This window comes from Talpa occidentalis, unplaced genomic scaffold (genome assembly GCF_014898055.3).
Source record: "Talpa occidentalis isolate TD23 unplaced genomic scaffold, MPIMG_talOcc4v2.1 talOcc4.11, whole genome shotgun sequence".
Classification (NCBI taxonomy): Eukaryota; Metazoa; Chordata; class Mammalia; order Eulipotyphla; family Talpidae; genus Talpa; species Talpa occidentalis.
Window position 1 is genome coordinate 19,345,700 of NW_023601104.1, and position 19,795 is coordinate 19,365,494.

The window sequence follows — 19,795 nt, forward strand, 5'->3', positions numbered from 1 at the left end:
TACATGACTCAAAAAGATGGGGTGGTGGTGGGGATTGTCTAAATTGTAGACCACTAAATTTAGCAATCTTCAGCAAAAGTTTCGGGTATATAATCCACTGTAGTGTTTTGTAATCTCCGAAGCAAAGTTGTGCTTTCTAACAGTCTGCACAGATTCACTTAGAGTAACTCAGAGGAAATCATGAATAGTCCAAAAACACTATATTTGGATTTCAGTAAGACTCTTGACTCAATAGATGCCCTGCTTAACATTGCAATAATTAAATGACAAGTTCAAACAGTTTTTCACTCTTAGTCATAACTAAAAGTTAATAATGGGCTTCCCTCGTGGTGCAAGGGGTTGAGTCTCAGCACTATCAAGCTATCACAAACCACTTCAGCTTGAGTTTGATCCCCAGCCAGGGAGCTAGCTCACATGGCACAGCAGACCTCTCCTGTCTTATCCACTGCTCCCCTCAGCAGGGTATTTCAGTGGATCTGCCTATTCTGTTCCCCACTCTGTCTCTGGTGACTCCTTTCCCCCAACCCCCGAATCTCTGTCCTATACCCCAGCTCTTGCATGCATAAATGAATAAAGTAAATCTTAAAAAAAAAAAAAAGATAATGAATGAATGGAAGGTTTCAACCAGAAGATCTTAACCGTCACTACAGAACTCTTACCTCAGAGTGTTTTGATCAGCAGAGATGTTGATGGAATAGCTGATAGAAACTAGGAGGAACAAGGAATTATTTAGTAGATTTAAAAATATCTGCATGGGCCAAAGTTTAAGCCTATATTTAGTCAGATAAAATTTAATAAATGTTATCTACTTCAAAATATCAACTACAGGCCTTCTCGGTGGCGCTGCGGTTGAGCGCTGGGTTGCAAAGCCCCCCGCAGCCTCTGCAGCGCCGGTTCAATCCCCAGCTGCTCCCCGGCCACCTGAGGAGGGTCCCACATGGCGCAACAGACCTCTCCTGCCGCCCACTGCTCCCCTCAGCAGTGTACTTTGGTCCTTCTGCCTGCTCTGCTCCCCGCTCTGGCTCTGGTGAATCCTCTCACCCTCCCGCCCTTCTGACTGTACCCAGTGCTTGTGTAAATAAATAAATAAATCTTTAAAAAAATAAAATAAAATATCAACTATAAAAGATAGAATGAGAAAAAATAGGACCTAACAGCCTGACTGAAAGCTTAACTGTCAATAAGAAGTGGAATGTGCATGTCTTAAAGTTAAGTCTATCTTAAGTGACATTGGCAAAAAAGACATTTGGTGTATGGCCAAAAATCTGCTCTTTGACCTGGGCTTTAGGACTCAACTTTTGGAATGTCTACTTTAATATTATTTCCATCATCCTTGAACTTTGGCACAGTTGGTATTTATGGGTTTAAGAGTATTATCCTTATATCTAATTAGTCAGCAGTATCACTCATCAGAACGAAAGTATGTCATTTAGATTTGCCACTATTTCATCTTTTACATTTAGCCAGGTGTTCTATGTAATCTGAGTGAAAATTTATTATTTATTTGTTGAAATACTATCAAAGTATAATATATATTGATTACTGAATAAGTAACATGCTATAATAATTGCTAATTGTGAAAGGTATATGCTAAAATTAATTTCAAATAAATCAATTCAAAACAACTTAAAAGTATTAAGGTCTTTTACGTAGATAAATAGGTTGACAGTTACTATATTGATAAATATAACCATATAAATATAGAGAATGCATTAGCTAGATAACTTAGGATGAGCAGTATATATTTTTAAGTCAATAAATTTGTAAATTACATAAAATTCATGTAAAAAGTTTGTAAAATTATTAAAATAATAACAAAGAAAGATAAGTACAAGTTACTTCATATCATAACTCTGTTCATTGTAGAAATATTTGGTGTGCCTAGCACTTAGAATTTAAAACCAGAATTTAATTCTTACTTCATTCCATTTAGGGTATGGATCTTCATCCACTCACCTCCACTGAAATTTGACTCTCTGTAGTGACTGTAGGAAAGCTGAACAGTGAACAGTGGTAGGAAGTGATTGTTTCTATAATACTATGTCAAACTTAACAATTTTAGCACTAACATTTTATTTTATTTATTTTTTAAAAGATTTATTTTTATATATTTATGCATAGAAGAACTGGGGTATAGGCCAGAGGTGTGGGGGGGGGCGGCGGTGAGAGGATTCATCAGAAACAGAATGGGGAGCAAAACAGGCAAACTGATTGAATACACTGCTGAGGGTAGCAGCGGGAGAAACAGGAGAGGTCTGCCGTGCCATGTGGGTCTGCTTTCTGGCCGGTATTGAACTCATACTGCAGTAGCTGACCATAGCTTGATAGTGCTGAGAGTTAACCCCTGTGCCACGAGGGAGGCCCCAAACACTAACATTTTAAATGATAACTAAAGTAATAATGATAATTTTGATGTAAAATTCTAGGTTTATTTGTGTCTTAGAAGTTTATTCTTTGATAGTGACATTTGTCAGCAGACTTGGCTTCGGCTGAAAATTAATTTCTCAGTCTTTTGGCATTTGGTGTAAATGTGTATTCAGTGCACCTCTAGTGCAGACACAATAGGCTATGAAAATATGAGGAATGGCAAAACTATAGACCAGAGACGGTGTTACAGAAGTTTGCTTACAAAACTGGCATTTGAGAGGGACATAGAAACACGAGGAGGCTTCTAACAGCCAGAAATGGGGTGATACCTCGAGGACATTTCAAGCTGAAGAGTTTGCTTGAATCCTTCCTATCACAATGTATGCCCCAGCCATGGTGTTTGTCTTCTTTGATTCCTATAACTTACTGCTTTAGCCAATTCCCAGCTACCAAAATGAAATTCTACCTTTTCTGAAGACATACACTTAAGTTTTCTTGGCTCACCTATAAAATACATATTTAAAAAATACTCTGGCTGAGCAAGGCAATTTCCTAAAGGAAGCTTTTGATAAAAAGAAAATTGCTGGGCCTCCCTGGTGGCTCAGAGGTTAAAGTCTCAGCACTATCGAGCTGTTGTCAGCCACTGAGGCATGAGTGCCAGGAGTTTAATCCCTGGCCAGGGAGCTAACCCACATGGCACAGCAGACCTCTCCTGTCTCACATGCTGCTCCCCTCAGCAGTTTATTTCAGTAGATCTGCCTGTTCTGTTACCCACACTGTCTATGGTGAATCCTCTCACCCCCTGTACCTCTGGCCTACACCCCAGTTCTTCTATGCATACAGAAATAAAAATAAATCTTTTTAAAAAAAAAAAGAAAATTGCAGCTGGCATTAATTGCACATGTTGATTCAGAGTGACATGCTTTAATAATTCAGTCTGGCTTATAATTAGGGCTTGTAATACATTCAAATTTACAGTGTCATTTTATCAGTCACTTTTACTAACCAAGCCCTAAAAACTACCAGGAACAATACTTCATCTCCTATTCAAATATTTTACTTAAAAGTCTCAAATTTGTTCTTTTTAATTTATTGAATTTAAATTGTTTAAATTAAATTGAAATGGGATTAAATACTTGGTGAAAGGGTGTCAGAGGCCTTTGTTTCAGAGACTCGCCTTGCACTGAACAGGCACTGTGGCAGTTGGTTTTTGCTATTTCTATAATTACAACGGACCTGAATCTCAGCTTACTTCTTGCTCACATTACATGTTAGCACCTGTGTATGGCTGAGGCACTGACCCATGTGACTTCTAAGACCTAAGGAGCGGGATCAGACTATTTGGGACATACCATTTCCCTTGGTGGAGGGAAAGAGTAAGAACACTAACTAGCAAATACTCTCAAAGTCTCCACTCAAAGCTATTGTATAGTCATTTTCACTCACATTTCATTGGCCAAAGCAGATTCCTGTTTGCAAGTCTTGTGATTATATTATGAAACTGTGATGAGAGAAGGAAAGAAGTGTGAAAATGTGTTCAGGGAGGTATTGCAAGTCAGACACCCATGGGTAGGGCTTTTCCTCTAGAGGAAAGCAAATATTTGGGAACAATATTTCAATGAACCACAGGCATTTGGTGGATTTACCTTTTCACTTATTTATGTAAATAAAATCTTCAGGTTTTGCCTCTTTTTTCCTTTTCAAGAATTGTGTTTTTCTAACTAAGCAAATAACAGCAAGCTATAAAGTCCTTTTTAAAAGAGAGCTCTGTCTCCATTTTAGGATGTGTTTTACCAGGTCTTATTCCATGAAGCCAACATTCTCCAGCTGGTGTTTGTATCTTCATCTGGTCACTGACTGGCATTTGCAAGTAAGCCCTCTGGTTCTGTGTCCCAAAATGAGAGCAGGAGGGGCAGGAAAATATTCCATATTTATTTACAAATAATTACTGTCTTCTACATGTCAGGCACTGTTGTAGATGGGGATAGAGAATAAAGGATGTCAACTCCTGTTTGAGCTTATACTAAGTACATAAGCAAGAGGGTGCGAGGTGGCAGTAAATGCTATTAAGACAAAGCAAAGGGGAGAAAGACAGGGCAATATGATCAGATGTGACATTTGAACAGAACTTTCATTTAAATGAGGGCATGAGCCAAGAGTATTCGAAAGGAAAAGCATTTTCCTGTGAAGTTCAAAGACCTTAAGGAGGAAACTCAGGGAGGGCTGTGTGATGGGAGCAGAGTGAGAGAGAGTGTAGTAGGAAATAAAGTAGTCATGTAAAGATTTGTAGGGGTGGTCACTTTGGGTTTTATTCAAAATATGATGGGAAGACATGAGTGGTTTGGAGCAAAATCTGACTTATTTTAAAAAGATTATTCTGGCTATTGGTATAGAGAATAGGAACTTTGGAGAACAGTAAGAAAGAAAGCAGCAAAGAATGTTCTATTTTGGGGGGAATGTTCTATTTTTTTACAGTTTTATCCAATACTATCCAATACTAGCATGTTATTCTTAATACTTTTGTCCCCAACTGTGGTACTTAATATACATGGGTTTAAAAGATTCATATTTGTAAGACTTGTGACTACAGTATGATATTTGTCTGAAGGGAGGGGGAAATCCATCACCAAATCACTTTATTTTAGAAAAAAAGAGCTAAAATAAAGTGTACACATTTGTTGGGAAAAACTTAAAATAGAGAAAGAGAAATACATTTAATGTATGCCTAACATCCCATATTAATTAAGACCTATGTCATAGATTAAATTAGTCAGACACTGACTTAAAAGCCCTCTCTGCCTAAAGAGCAAGGGAAAATAAGCCATATTGCAAAGGAAAGTCTTTTATAAAATCAAGCATATATGACGGTTTGCTTTCTCAGGAACTCCATCTATTCAGTTTTCCGAGAATGATGCCCCAGAGATAGAACAGGAAATCACAAGAGACTGGCTTATTAGCCAGAAACATATTATAATATATGTAATATATTAACTTGTATAATGAAATATTATCACATTATGTATAATGAATAAATATATTAATGTAATTAATATGTCATATATTAACTTGTAATGAAATATAGAACTATCAAATGAATCCAGATATTTCTCTCAGGCAGTTAGAGTACTATATCCTTACACTATGTTAGAGAATTTTTTTTGTGTATTTTGTACATGGTCATAGATTATCTTATTTTAAGAATTGATGAGATTTAGGAGACACATCAGTCTGATTAACTCTGGTAAACATGCTAGAAATTGAGTCAGGAAACCTGTGCTTCATTTCTGGATCTCCAGTTACTGGCTCTGCAACTCTGTTGAAATCACTTAGCTTTTCTAAATCTTAGTTTTTCACCTGTGGAAATCAAGGCTATTGATATATTCTTTGTAGGGTTATTTAGAGGTTAGAGGAGATATTATAAATGAAGTACTTACACAATTCTTAGTGTGGGTTAAGTACTTTATAAATATTAGTTGAACCTCAATTCATCAGGAAATTTCACTGAGCTGTTAACAAGAATATTTGGGAAATTGATTCACACTAAGATAATACAGAAAATAAGATGTGATGCCACAAGATTTAATGTTTACTGTCTTCTAAATGCATTTGCAATTTAGGAGGTTTTTTTGTTTTGTTTTGTTTTTCTTAAAAACTCAAATCATTAGTGATCTTCATTGCTGGAATTAGTAGTTGCCAACTACAAGAAATTCCAAGGTGTTTATGTAGGGTGCGCTTCTATGTTGAGGGGAAGAAGTAGATGCCAGGAGTGGCTTGACCATTAGTTGGTTTCCACACTAGGTGGAGTTGGAATGCATCTCAAGCAGGTGCTTCAATTCTCTTCCTGACTGCATAAAAAAGGTGTGTCAAAACTGAGTATTACTCCAGGGAATGATTTACTCCTGAGGAGTCAGGATAATTAGCAGTGCTTTACTAACTGAATGGAAGGCCCATTGCTGGTTCCTATACTCAAAAGAGCAGCCATTTCATTACCCCCTGCCCAACTGTCCTCAAAGCCTCTAATGTATTCTTATTCTGTAGGTCTTACCCTCCAGACTACCTGCATGCCCAGTCAGTCCTTGGAGCAGCGCTTCTGTTTTTTTCTCCCACCATTAACCTGGTGCCACAGCCTTGACATAGCGCTTGACAGGGAAAAGGAGGATGGCAAGAGGTCAAAACTGCAAGGGCAACGGTCACTGATATCATCCCTGGTTTCCTACCTAAGAAAATCTCTAGGGTCATTACACCCTTGAGGTGACATCTGCCAGTTTTATTCCCTTTTTGTGCCTTAGTTTTTGTTTACATTTCTTTTTTTCTTTTAAAGATTTATTTATTTATGCATACAAGACCTGGAGTACAGGCCAGAGGTCTGAGGAGGGGTGGTGAGAGGATTCACCAGAGACAGAGTAGGGAACAGAACAGGCAGACTGACCAAAGTACACTACTGAGGGGAGCAGCGGGTGAGTCAGGAGAGGTCTGCTGCACCATGTGGGTAGCTCCCTGGCCTGGGATCTAACTGGTGATGCAGTGGCTGCAGACAGCTTCATAGGTTGCATCTTAACCCTTTCACCACCAGGGAGGCCCTGTTTCCTTTTCTCCTAGTTTTGCACAAGTTTAAATGATTGTCCTCGTGTTCACTACCAAGGGTACAACACAAACCCCGCCTTGTGTGCCTCTTTACTAAAAATCAAAGTAAAGAAGAAATCGAAGCCAAAGAGCCTCTAGCTGCTATTTAGAATTCCCAGAGTCGAAAGAGATCACGAGTAAAGAGCATTTTCTCAAGCTAGAGGAAGGCTGTGCAGCCAGCCGCAGCCTCTTCAAAGCCCCGAACCCGCGCGGAGACGCGCTTTCCTGACTGGAACTACAACTCCCAGGCTTCCCCGCGCCCTGGGCGTGCGCACATGCGTCAGCGACGGAGGGGGAACCAGCGGCACCCACAGCTCGGTCGCGCTGGGGGAGCTACAGGCGGGCGGACCGGGCAACTCCCTGGGAGGCGGACGCCGGCGGACGGACGAGCGCTGGGAACCGAGGAGCAAACCGTCCTCGCGGGTCTGTGCAGGACGTCGGCGGCACCGGCGTGCGCCAGTCAGGTGAGTCCCCCGGCGCTGTCCAGGAAGTCCGTGTGCGGGCGCGGGCAGGAGCCGCGCCGGACATGGTGGCTGGCGAGGGAGCGGCTCTCCGCCTTCCCAGCCGCCCGCGGTGGTCTCCTTCCCCCTCGGGGCGGGGAGGGCGCGGGAGCTGCCTCGGGGCGAGCGGTCCCGGCCGGGGGGGCTGTGGGGGCGCCTGGGCGTCGCCCGCTATGGAGGCGCGCGAACCCGGGCTCGGGGATGAATCACCCCGTGCCCGGCCTCCGGGTTCGGGACCGGCCCCTTCTCGCCCGAGCCCGCGCCCGCGGTGCGAGCTCCCTGGGCCGCCCTCCTTCCCGGGGTAGCCCGGGAGACCGTCCTCCAGGAAGGTGCTTCTCACCTGCACCACTTTTTCAGTGGCTTTTGCTAGTTGAAAGTTGGGAAGAAATGCAAAACCTTAGGGCACACCCTTTTTTTTTTTTTTTTAAAGTTGAAATCTGGCTTGTGCACTCCTCGTCTTGATCTCTGCTCTTAGAATGAATTCCTGGCTCCCTGCAGCACAGCTGGATCCGGCTGGAGAGAGAGTGTGTTGGTTGGTTTTGAGGACGTGACTGGGTCGTAATATTTTTGCGTTGGTGTGTTTCCTCTGCAAGCCTGCATTCTGATTACAAACAAAGGGGAAACAGCCGCAGGGTGGTTTTTTTTTTTTCTATTTTAAATGTTAAGAATCGCGTTTCCTACTAGCCCTTGGCTGCTCTTAAAACCAAAAGTCATCTGGTAAAGTACACTGCAGTAAAACTTATCCCAGGAGATCATATTTGAACAGGAAATAAGCCTGTGGAGATTTAAGTTAGTTAATGTGCGGTCTCCCTGGGTTTGTAACATTTTCGTGCAGCTCATGTTTCTTTTTTGAGAATCCTTCAGATTAGTTTTTCTGCAGATTAAATTAATTGACCTGTCAAAAATGTTAGGTTTAGAAGCAATTTTGTCTAACCTCACTTACCTTTGCTACTCTCTTCTTCCTAATCCTTGGCGCTTTTTTGCCCTTCTACTTCCCTAAAAGCTCACAATCATTTTATTGTAGCACTTAGAATACCCTTCCTAACACATTCCTGCAAAATAACAAAAAAGGAATTAAAATATGAGAACAATATGTAATAACTCTTTTAGCCTGCTTACTTTTGAACCTCAGTATTTTTAGCTTGCTCATCTTTATTTTTTTTTTAATATCCAAAAAGGCAAGCTTATTATAAAAAGGGAGAGAAGAATAAAGGACACTTGCATAGACACAAGTGGGCAGAAAGAGCTACCCTGGAAAGGGACAGGTTTGCTAAAAGAGAGGCCTTCATAGGCACAGGCAGGCAGGACTGCTGCTCATATTTTTTCTTTTCTTCTTTTTTTAAATGAAGTACTATTGTTTTACATCCTTGTTAATATTGTATTCATCTTTAAAATGAGGTTGTTGGACCAAATGACCCCAAGATTATTCTAGTCCTAAATATTTCTGATTTTCAAAAGTTCGTTTATTCTTTCAGGAAACATTGGTTAGCCATATGTGTCATTCCATGCTTTGTGCTAGGCATTAAGAAACAAAAATGAGTTCTTGAGGGTGTTAACTAATTTGTTGCTCAGTTTCCTTTAATTACATATTTTTATGACTAATTCCAAGGTTTTGTACTATACCCTTGAGGTCAGATCGCTATGGAACTAATAATTTCACCTAGAGTTAAATACCTACAGGTCAAAAGTCATTACAGTGATCAACTTCACTCTAATCAAAGAATTTTTAAGTCCCAGGTACTGGCCCATGTAAATAAAATATAACTTCAGTACAACAGAAGGAATTTGAATGATGTAGGGTGGTGTTTCTTAAATTTTTAACATCATAAATTTCCCAAGATCTTGTGGGTTTGAAGTGGGGCCCTAGAATCTGCATTCCTGATAGTTGCTGATGGAGGCCACACTTAGAATATAAAGGGTTGGGAGATGTTTTAAGTTGTATGTAGTAACAGGGTAAAGATCATTATTGATAGCTGTGATAGTAGATTCATAGTGCTGGCTTTTTCTTTAAAAAAAAAAAAAATCCTACTTTCTCTAATAATTCTTTCTCAAGGTTTTTTTTTTCCCCTTCTCTTACCTTCCTTCCCTTCTCCTTTCTCTTGCTGGATCCTCTCACCTTTTTTCTCTCTCCTCTTCCACCTTCAACTATTTACACCTATCTACCTGTATGTGTCTATAATCCATTAGGTTATACACAGTGATGAAAGACTAGAGGTGTGATAATTGAAAGTGCCAGATAATCAAAAATGCTGATGAGGTATTCTAGAATTTCATTTAAACCAAAATCATTAACCTATATCTTGAAGCAGTGATATTTTGTATCTTTTTATTGATACAATAACAATCAGTAAGTTAACATCCAATAAAATTCAAGTCTAAATTTTCCAGTGCCAGGAGTTCTGACAACTTTGTACTCTGTAACGCCTACCAAAATAGGACAGCATTTTTATCACCAGAGATACTTCCTCACGCCCCTTTCTAGCCATTTCTCTTAGAAACCTTCCTTCAGAGGCAGGCACTCTCATAGTCATACTTCTGACACCATGGATTTGTTTTGCCTAATCTTGGACTTTGCATAAATGGAGTCATGCAGCAGTATGTGCTTTTTTGTGCCTGGCTCTTTCATGTGACATAATGTTTTCTTTAAATTCATCTGTGTCGTTTTGTGTATTAATGGTTTGTTCTGTTTTATTACCGAATGGTATTCCATTGTATGAATATATAACCCCAATTTGTGTATCTGTTTTCCTCTTGATGGAAATTTGGGTTATTTCCAGGTTTCCTCTATTGTGAATAATAATGTTGGGAACATTCTTTTACAAATCACTTGTGGATATGTGTTTTCATTTTTCTTGATAAATACCTAGGAGTGGAATTACTGAATCACAGACTAAATATGTTTATCTTTACTAAAAAATTGACAGTTGCCCTAAGTGGTTTGTATATGAATTCAAGTTCAACTTTTTTTTTAAAGTTTTATTTATTTATGCATACAAGAGCTGGGGTACATGCCAGAGATATGGGGGGTGAGAGCATTCACCAGAGACAGAGTGGGGAGCAGAATAGGCAGACTGACAGTATTTTTATGAACTCTTGTTTTTTTAAATTGTTAATTTTTTTTATCAGTGCATTTTAACAGGTTGTTTATTTTTTGATGCTCAAGTTGTCCCATTTTGACACATACGTATCCCTTCATATTCACTTATGTTACTTCTGACATAGCCCTATTAGTCTTTGATAGCTATTTAATGTGTGACACAAATGTTATATAAAACTGTCCCTAAATGTCTAGATTGAGCTCTTTCTCCCAACTTGTGTACATACTGAGTTTTTTTTTTTTAACATTTATTTATTTATGCATACAAGAGCTCAGGTACAGGCCAGAGACGCGGGGTCAGGGGGTAAGAGGATTCACCAGAGACAGAGCGGGTTGCAGAACAGGCAGACTGACTGAAATACACTGCTGAGGGGAGCAGGTCGAGCCAGGAGAGGTCTGCTCGCCATGTGGTTTGCTGCCTGGCCTGGCCCGCAGGGGATCAGAGTGCTGCAGAGGCTGTGGATTGCTTCATAGCGCAGTGCTTAACCCCTTGCGCCACCAGGGTGGCCCCAAGTTCAATATTTTTAATGTCTCCAATTTTTAGTACTGTAGACCTTTTTTACATTAGCCACAATAGAGGATGTAAAGTGGTACCTCATGATTTTAATTAGCATTTTCCTGATGATGAAGGGTGTTGAATGCTTTGTCATGTGCTAATTGTCATATTGTATTTTCTTTTGTGAAGTATTTAAGTCTTTGCCTGTTTTTTTCATTGAGTGGTTCACCTGTTATTTGAAGGCATTCTTTATATATTCTGAGTGTAAGTCTTTTGTCAGATATATGTGTTGGCAATATTTTTAACCAGTTTGTTGTTTGTCCTTTTATTTCTCAATGATGTTGTGATGAGCAGAAATTCTTAATTTCTATGAAGTTAATTTTCTCAATTTTTTTATTTTATGGTTTGTATTTTTCGTGTTTTGTCTTAGGAATCTTTGCTAGTCCCCTGGATTGCAAATATATTCTGTTTCTTCTAGAAACTTTCTTGTTCTGAGTTTTACACTTAGATCTGTGATCTTTCTCAAAGTTTTGTGCAGTGATAGGAGGTCGGGGTGTGGGTTTATTTTTCCACCGTACAGATAATCTAGTTGCTCCAGCAACATAGGTTTAAAAAATCAACTTTCCTTTGTCCATTAGATTGACTTGGTATCTTAATTGAAAATCAGCTAAACAGTACTTTGCGTCTTAGATGTGCTTATATTTTCACTTTCTTAAGAACACACTTTGGCTCTCTGAAAATGTACATTTATACACTCTTTCAGGTTGTGACTAGACTAAAATTGATCAATGTTTGTGTACTTCCTCATAAAGGAACCCTGCTTATGAATTTGATTGTTAAATGGCTTTTCTGTAGGTTGAGTTAATGGAGGCAACCTCATTTTATTAGCAGTTGCACCCTGCCCATAAGCCAGGCAGATACTGGGAAGAAGGAAGGAGATTCAAATTCAGAGATATCACCTAGGGCTCTGTTAGAGCAAGTTTAATTAGAGAGCTTAATATTTTTTGCTTATTGTCTTGGTCAAAAAATTATATATATGTAAATATCTATGTATATGTATATGTATTTACCATGCATTTTCATTTCTACTCCATTATAATCCTTTTTTAAAAAAAGATTTATTTATACATGCAAGAACTGGGGTACAGGCCAGAGGCGTGGGGGCAGTGAGCGGGTTCGTAGAGTAGGGAACAGAACAGGCAGATCTACTGAAATACACTGCTGAGGAGTGCAGCGGGCAAGTCAGGAGAGGTCTGCTGTGCCATGTGGGTAGCTCCCTGACTGGGGATCAAACTCGTGCTGGAGTGGCTGCGGATAGCTTCACAGTGCTGCGTCTTAACCGCTTGCACCACCAGGGAGGCCCTTCATTATAATCCTTTGTGACACACAATTCCTGAGTTTGTCTTAGAACAATTTCTAAGGATACAGGTTGGTTATTTTTTTCCCCACAGATTCTATTAATTAGTATTAGTAGATAGTATTATTTTTTAAAAAATGTCATCTCAACCTCATGAACGTAATGCGACTATTTTAATTTTTCCTCATTTTCTTCCAGGCTTTATTCATCTACATAGCTATTTTTATATGGTGGTAATCAAGGTATACAGACATTGAATGGTAATGAGTGAGTGCTGTCTCTCATATGCCAGTCACCCTTATTAAATGACAAATAAGGTCAGAGACAGATCACCAAAGGGACTTAGCAGTGGTGAATCTTCAATCCCAAGGCTTTAATTAAAATAGAAACAGAAGAAAGTTAAGATTTTCAATGACAGATTTATCCTTTTTTGGCAGTGGGGGAGAACTTTGGTTTCCTTTTTCTCTCTTTGTAATATATAACAGCTTTGTTGAAATACAATTTAGCTATCATGCAGTTCATCCATGTACAGTGTATGGCCCAGGGGCCTCCCCAGTGGCGCAGCGGGTTGAGCACGTGCTATGAAGCTGTCCGCAGCCTCTGCAGTGCAGGTTCGATTCCCGGCCGGCCAGGGAGATTCCCACATGGAGCGGCAGACCTCTCCTGTGCCCTTGCTGCTCCCCTCAGCAGTGCTTTCTGCCTGTCTGCCTGTCCTGCTCCCCACTCTGTCTCTGGTGAATCCTCTCACCCTCCCCCACCTCTGGCCTGTACCCCAGCTCTTGTATAAATAAATAAATAAATAATCTTTAAAGTGTATGACCCAGTGGTATATTCAGAGTTGTACAACCATTATCACAATCCATTTTTTGAACATTTTCATAACACCAATAAGAAGCCCTTCCCCTATTGGCAGTCTCTACCCACTCCCTCTAACCCCCTTGTCTATGCAACCATTAATCTGCTTTCTGTCTCTGTGGATTTGCCTGTTCTATACATTTCATATAAATGGAATCATGTCTTTAATGGCTTCCTGTACCTTTAACCTTTCTCTTTGAGAATCACTGAAATATAGACAAGGTTCCTCCACAGATGTGCATACTTTTTTTTTTTTAAAGATTGATTTTATTTATGCATCCAAAAACTGGGGTATAGGCCAGAGGTGTGGGAGATGAGAGGATTCACCAGAGACAGAGTGGGGAGCAGAACAGGCAGACTGATTGAAATACACTGCTGAGGGGAGCAGCAGGAAAGACAGGAGAGGTCTGCCGTGCCTGTGCTCAAATTCCCTGGGTGGGATCGAACTCATACTGCAGTGGCTGCTGATAGCTTCATAGTGCTGAGACTTAACCCCTTACACCACCAGGGAGGCCCCAGATATGCATATTTTTTGACCTGTAAAGATATATACTCCCTCAGGTACATATGCTGAAACAGCTGCACCCACTCACTAAGAAAGAAACACAAACACTAAGACAAACTTACACACGAAGGTAACTGATACACAGAGATAACCCTTTACAAATAAACAATTTCATATCTGCGCATAGCTAAGCATTAATATCACTACAAGTACGTACACATCAACACAATTCCTGCAGTGTGTGTGAGGAGGAGGATATGGTAAGCTGGGAGAAAATGAGGACTAATAGACTAGAATAAATGACAGCAGGATAGCAAGCTGAATTTATTTCAAGTGTATTTTCCCAGTGTCCAAAAACACTTCTTAGAGCTTTTAGGTTTTTTTTTTTTTTTTTAAACCAATAGCAGTTGTCTGCTATGCATGTATTATTTAATATGTACATAGACTTGTAGGTAAGATTGTTGTAGTTTCTTAGCATATTGCTTAGCAATCTCTTTGAGCAGCATGTCATTAATCATAATGATAAAGTAGAGAATTCCATATGGAAAATTACAGCCAACGAAATGTTTTGGTTCCCTGGGTGTGGTTTTGTTTTAATGGGGACTTGTTATACATAGGAGTGAAAAAGGAGGTTCTTGAAACACATGCATTGGAAGTCTGGCATCTATTTTGGTTGGCCCTTACCCTGGGGCATGCTCAGCAAGTTTTATTTTTGTTCATGGTGAGTGATTATTAACCCAAGTTAGTATTTTTTTTTTTTTAAGATTTATTTATTTATGCATACAAGAGCTGGGTTACAGGCCAGAGATGCAGGGGGTGAGAGGATTCACCAGAGACAGAGTGGAGAACAGAACAGGCAGATCGACTGAAATACACTGCTGAGGGGAGCAACGGGCCAGACAGAAGAGGTCTGCTGCACCATGTGGGTTGCTCCCTGGCCGGCCAAGTTCGAAACTCATGCTGCAGAGGCTGCGGATTGCTTCATAGTGCGGTGCTTAACCCTTTGAGCCACCAGGATGACCCAGTATTCTTTAAAAAAAAAAAAAGAGATTTATTTATTTATCCATACAAGAACTGGGGTATAGGCCTGAGGTGCAGGGGGTGAGAGGATTCACCAGAGACAGAGTGGGGAGCAGAACAGGCAGATCTACAGAAATGCACTGCTGAGGGGAGCAGCGGGTGAGTCAGGAGAGGTCTGCTGCACCGTGTGGGTCAGCCTCCTGATCAGGCATCAAACTTGTGCTGCAGTGGCTGTGAATAGCTTCATAGAGCTGCGACTCAACCCCTTGCTCCACCAGGAAAGCCCAAGTTAGAAAATGTTCACTCCCACCCCTTTGTTTCCTCTTTAATGCAGCAACTGGGGGCTAGACCTGCTTGAGTGAAGTTTGGATGGGGAAATCAGGAAGAAAGCGGAAATGATTGGAAAATAGCCATAAGTGGCTGATTATTTATTTATTTATTTATTTATCTATACATACATACATACATACAAGCACTGGGTACAGTCAGAAGTGCAGGAGGGTGAGAGAATTCACCAGAGCCAGAGTGGGGAGCAGAGCAGGCAGAGTGACGAAGTACACTGCTGAGGAGAGCAGCGGGCGGCAGGAGAGGTCTGCGCGCCATGTGGGACCCTCCTCCAGTGGCCGGGGAGCAGCCGGGGATTGAACCGGCGCTGCAGAGGCTGCGGGCAGCTTCGCAACCCAGAGCTCAACCGCTGCGCCACCAGGGAGGCCCAGTGGTTGATTATTTAAAAGTCAAAACAGGGTCTCCCTGGTGGTGCAAGGGGTTAAGTCTCAGCACTATGAAGCTGTCAGCAGCCACTGCAGCATGAATTAGATCCCTGGCCCGGGAGCTACCCACATGGCACAGCAGACCTCTCCTGTTTTGCCCACTGCTCCCCTCAGCAGTGTATTTCAATCTGCCTGTTCTGCTCCCCACTCTGTCTCTGGTGAATCATGTCATCCCCCACCCCATACCTCTGATCTACACCCCAGTTCTTTTATGTATAAATTAAAAAAAGATATTTCAGGTATAATAAACAGTGATCTGAGGGCGGTAGGTAGAGAAACGTGGAGCTATATTTACTTTGACTTTGATATTGCAGGCGTGAAGACACCTTTATTTTTTTCTCCTTTCCTTTCCCTGGCTACCTCCTCCTCCTGTCTCCCCGCTTTATAGCATGTCTTTTGATCTCTGCTTCATATGTACTTCGCCCCACCCCCCATCTAGTTGTATCTGTCTTTGCCTGACCACCCACAGTGATCCCTGAACTTCTGTAGCACAAATTGTACCATTCTTTTGTGAGTTAATTATATATGCCTTGATTTAAAAAATAAGCTTTATGTGCCTGTCTCATTTTCCCAGAGTGTATTAGTCAAGGTTGTTAGGTCTCAGGGAACACAGCCCATTTGGACTAGGCTGATAGAAGGAACAGTGGCAGGGCTGGAGTTGTGGTTGTTAGTGTAAGGCCACTGATCTCCCTGAAATGAACTACAGCTGGAACCAGATCAGGCACTTGGAAAGCCCCGGCTCTCGCTCCTCTGTGGCTTACATGGATTCTCTTTGGCTTCTTTCTATATTTTGCTCCATTCCAAAACATTAATTTAGATTTTGAAAATAATTGGGCGTTACACTTTTATCTATCCTAATTATTGAGGTTTTTCTGGCACGCTGTTAAATCTTGCCTCTGAAGCCAAGCTCTCCCTCTCCCACCCTAGCCTCAGCCCTATCCCTTCTCTCATTTGTGGACTGCCTTCTCCGGTTTCCTGCCCAGCTCTACCTTCAATGCGACTTTGATTTTCTGTGGTACTGCATCCAGACTGGATGATATATGATCTCACAGCTGAGGTTTTGTTTCCCACTTTTCCAAATTCCTGAAGAATTGGTTTTGATTTATCTGGTTGGGGTTGGGGGTAACCCCTATACCAAACATCTGTGAGGGAGAGTGCATTGTTATGTGGTTGCTTAGACTGTGTACTTCACCCCGGGGTAAGGGTGGTCCAACACAAAAGGGTTCAGAGTTGGTGACCCCCAAACATGCTTGTTTTGGTACAGAGGTCAGAGGGCAGTGGCCATGCCTTATTTATTATTTATTTACCTACTTATTTACTTGCTGCTGTCTGCACTGTGTTAGCAGATTAATAGATAAAAAGTTGGTATGTCTCTTATTTACTGTTTGTTCTATTTATGACTATATATGTCCATTGGGATTACCTTTTGGGCATAACAGAATAATCAGCCATATTTTTAATATTATTTATACATTTATAAATTTTATCATTTTGGAGCAAGCTAACTATTTTTAAAACATTTTTTTAAAGATTATTTACGCATACAGGAGCTGGGGTACAGGCCAGAGACGCGGGGGGTGAGAGGATCCACCAGAGACAGAATGGTGAACAGAACAGGCAGACTGACCAAAACACACTGCTGAGGGGAGCAGTGGGTGAGACAGGAGAGGTCTGCTTTGTCATGAGGGTTGCTCCCTGGCTGGCCAGGGGATCGAACTCGTGCTGCAGAGGCTGCGGTTTGCTTCATAGTGCTGTGCTTAACCCCTTGTGCCACCAGGGAAGCCGTATCTTTAAAACATTTTTAAATTTGCTTTCTCATTTAGGAACAATAAAGGAGTAGAATATTGATAATCAATTAAAGTGATATTCTTTACTGACTTCCCCCTTTAGTCCAATTAGGCTATGGTAAAAATTAGGTATTTCCATCATTGACCTCAGAGCTTACTGAACTACTTTTAGTATACATTTATTTAGTATATTCCTGCCCCCAAAATTCTCACAACCTGTGAAGGTTGATATTTATATACTGATTAGAAAATGAGTAAGAGAAATGTTTACGGAAGTGTGGTGCGTTCTCTCTTCGTTGGATGGTTAATTGGAAAACTATTTTAACTATATTCTTTCTCTTTATTGCATACTAACTATATTAAAGTTATTTTCTATCGAAGGTCTTATACACTAGAGTATATCTTGTCTTAGAGCAGGTACATTTGGGAGTCCCCTCACCCTGCCCTATAACAAAAGAATAATAGTTTCCCAGTGAAACACCCGAAGATACCCATCCCCTCATGGGTAAATATTCAGCTAAACAGGGTTGGTCCAAAGCAGAGCCACTGAGACCCAAAAATTTGCCACAAATATAAGGCACCTTCTGATGGGGAAACATAGGAAGGGGCAGAAGGGACCAGGAACAAAATCAAAACACGTCAATATAAGGACTGCCTCCCCATGGGTCTCTCGCCCACGTCTCTTTCAAGTTCTGCTCCTCTGTCCCCAAGTCCATGGTGCAACTTTAAGGCCAAGAAGCAAGTACGGCTTCTCTTTCACATGTCTTTCTGTTCCCCGTGCCTCTTCCAGGTTTTCTCCATCAGTCCTTTCTAGCTTCCCCCCACTGCTCAGTTGCACTGTTAACTGAGTGGGGCAGAGAACATGGACTCCCCTTTCTATGGAGATTACACTGTTACAATATCCCCTTTTTCATTTTTCCCCACCATTTGAATGGTGGGAAAGATCTGGGGATGCAGCCTTAGAGGACAGTCTTTTCCCAGTTCCACTGTTCAAGAGAAAGTTAGTCACCAAGCATTCTCCATGGATGTCCAGTGTGGCAATGTCCTCCATTTCTGGAAAGTAGTTCCATCAGTCCAACCCAAAAAGAAACAAAACATCTAAAGACTTTAGTCAAAGCAGCAAACAGAATATCAGAAAATCCCAGAAAGAAAATAAATCCTAAAACTGGTTCTGTTTGTTTAAAATCATTGCCTCTCCCCCTTGATTCCAATTCCCTTTAGCCTTTTTAGAAGAACCTCTGTCAAGGCATACTTTATGACCTAGTAGGGCCAGTAAACCAACCTTCTTAGCCAATAGCAATGATTTCTAAGATTTCCCTTCTTTCATCACTTCTGCTTTTCTCAGCTATCCCCAGTCTTAAATATTAATTTACCCGCTTTGTTTCTCCTTTCTCAGAAACTTCCTCTGCTAGCTGAATCGTTCTCATTATTTCGGTAGTTTTATGTGGTTTGGTTTTTATTGTAGGTGTATGTATATTTTTCAAAGGATGTGTTTTGGTAGCTTTTTTTTTTTTTTTTTTAAAGATTTATTTTATGCATACAAGAGCTGGGGTATAGGCCAGAGGTGTGGGCGTTGGGGATGTGTGTGTGAGAGGATTCACCAGAGACAGAGTGGGGAACAGAACAGGTGGATCTACTGAAAACTGACATCACTGCTGAGGGGAGCAGCAGGATGAGACAGGAGGGGTCTACTATCCCATGTGGGTAGCTCCCTGGCCAGGTATCGAACTCGTGCTGCAGTGGCTGCTGATAGCTTCATAGTGCTGAGACTTTAACCCCTGCACCACCAGGGAGGCCCCAGCTTTCATTACTTAAAGTGAATTCTCCTATATGAAAAATTCCAGTTTTGTCACAAAGGTTCTGTGCCTTCTGCCTTGAAAAGCCAATAAAAGCCTGTGCTGTGGTATCCTAACTGGACTGTTAGTTGCTTAGCCACATGTAAATACTCCAGTTCCAGTCACCAAATTAGAAAAACTTTATTGAGGCATAATTTATGAACCATAAAATCCATCCATTTAAATTTTCAAGTTCAGTAAATACCAAATAACTTTTCCTGTCAAAAACTCTTCAGTGCTATCTTTGGTCTGTAAGAGGACAGTGGATTTTGTGGATGTTGCTTCTTGTGGCCATGTGGTCACTTACAAGTACCCTCTCTGCTCCTTATTTTTTCAGTTATTTATTCCGGATATCAAAGTAGCTCATTAGGACTGAGACGGTTCTGTACAGTTGGGACACTGGATCAAGATGGTGGGGCAGTTCTGTTTCATGAGCAATTGCTTTTGCCCATCTTTGCCCCTCTGTTGACTGAGGAAACAATTTCTCTTTTCTTAGGTATTCTCTACCTGATGAGAATTAGACCCTAACTCCAGGGTCTACCAAGTCTCTTTATTGGTTTTATAGTTCCCACCTTCCTCTTGA

The 19,795-nt window shown here is 40.9% G+C and overlaps 1 protein-coding gene across 1 annotated transcript in view; it reads left to right on the forward strand.

Moving 5' to 3' along the window:
• Positions 1-7,318: 7,318 nt before the first annotated feature.
• TMOD3 (tropomodulin 3) overlaps positions 7,319-19,795 on the forward strand; it is a 74,476-nt gene continuing 61,999 nt past the window's right edge. The window contains exon 1 of the mRNA XM_037502493.2: positions 7,319-7,454. The gene's annotated coding sequence lies outside the window, so the exon portion shown is untranslated. The remainder of the gene's footprint in view (positions 7,455-19,795) is intronic.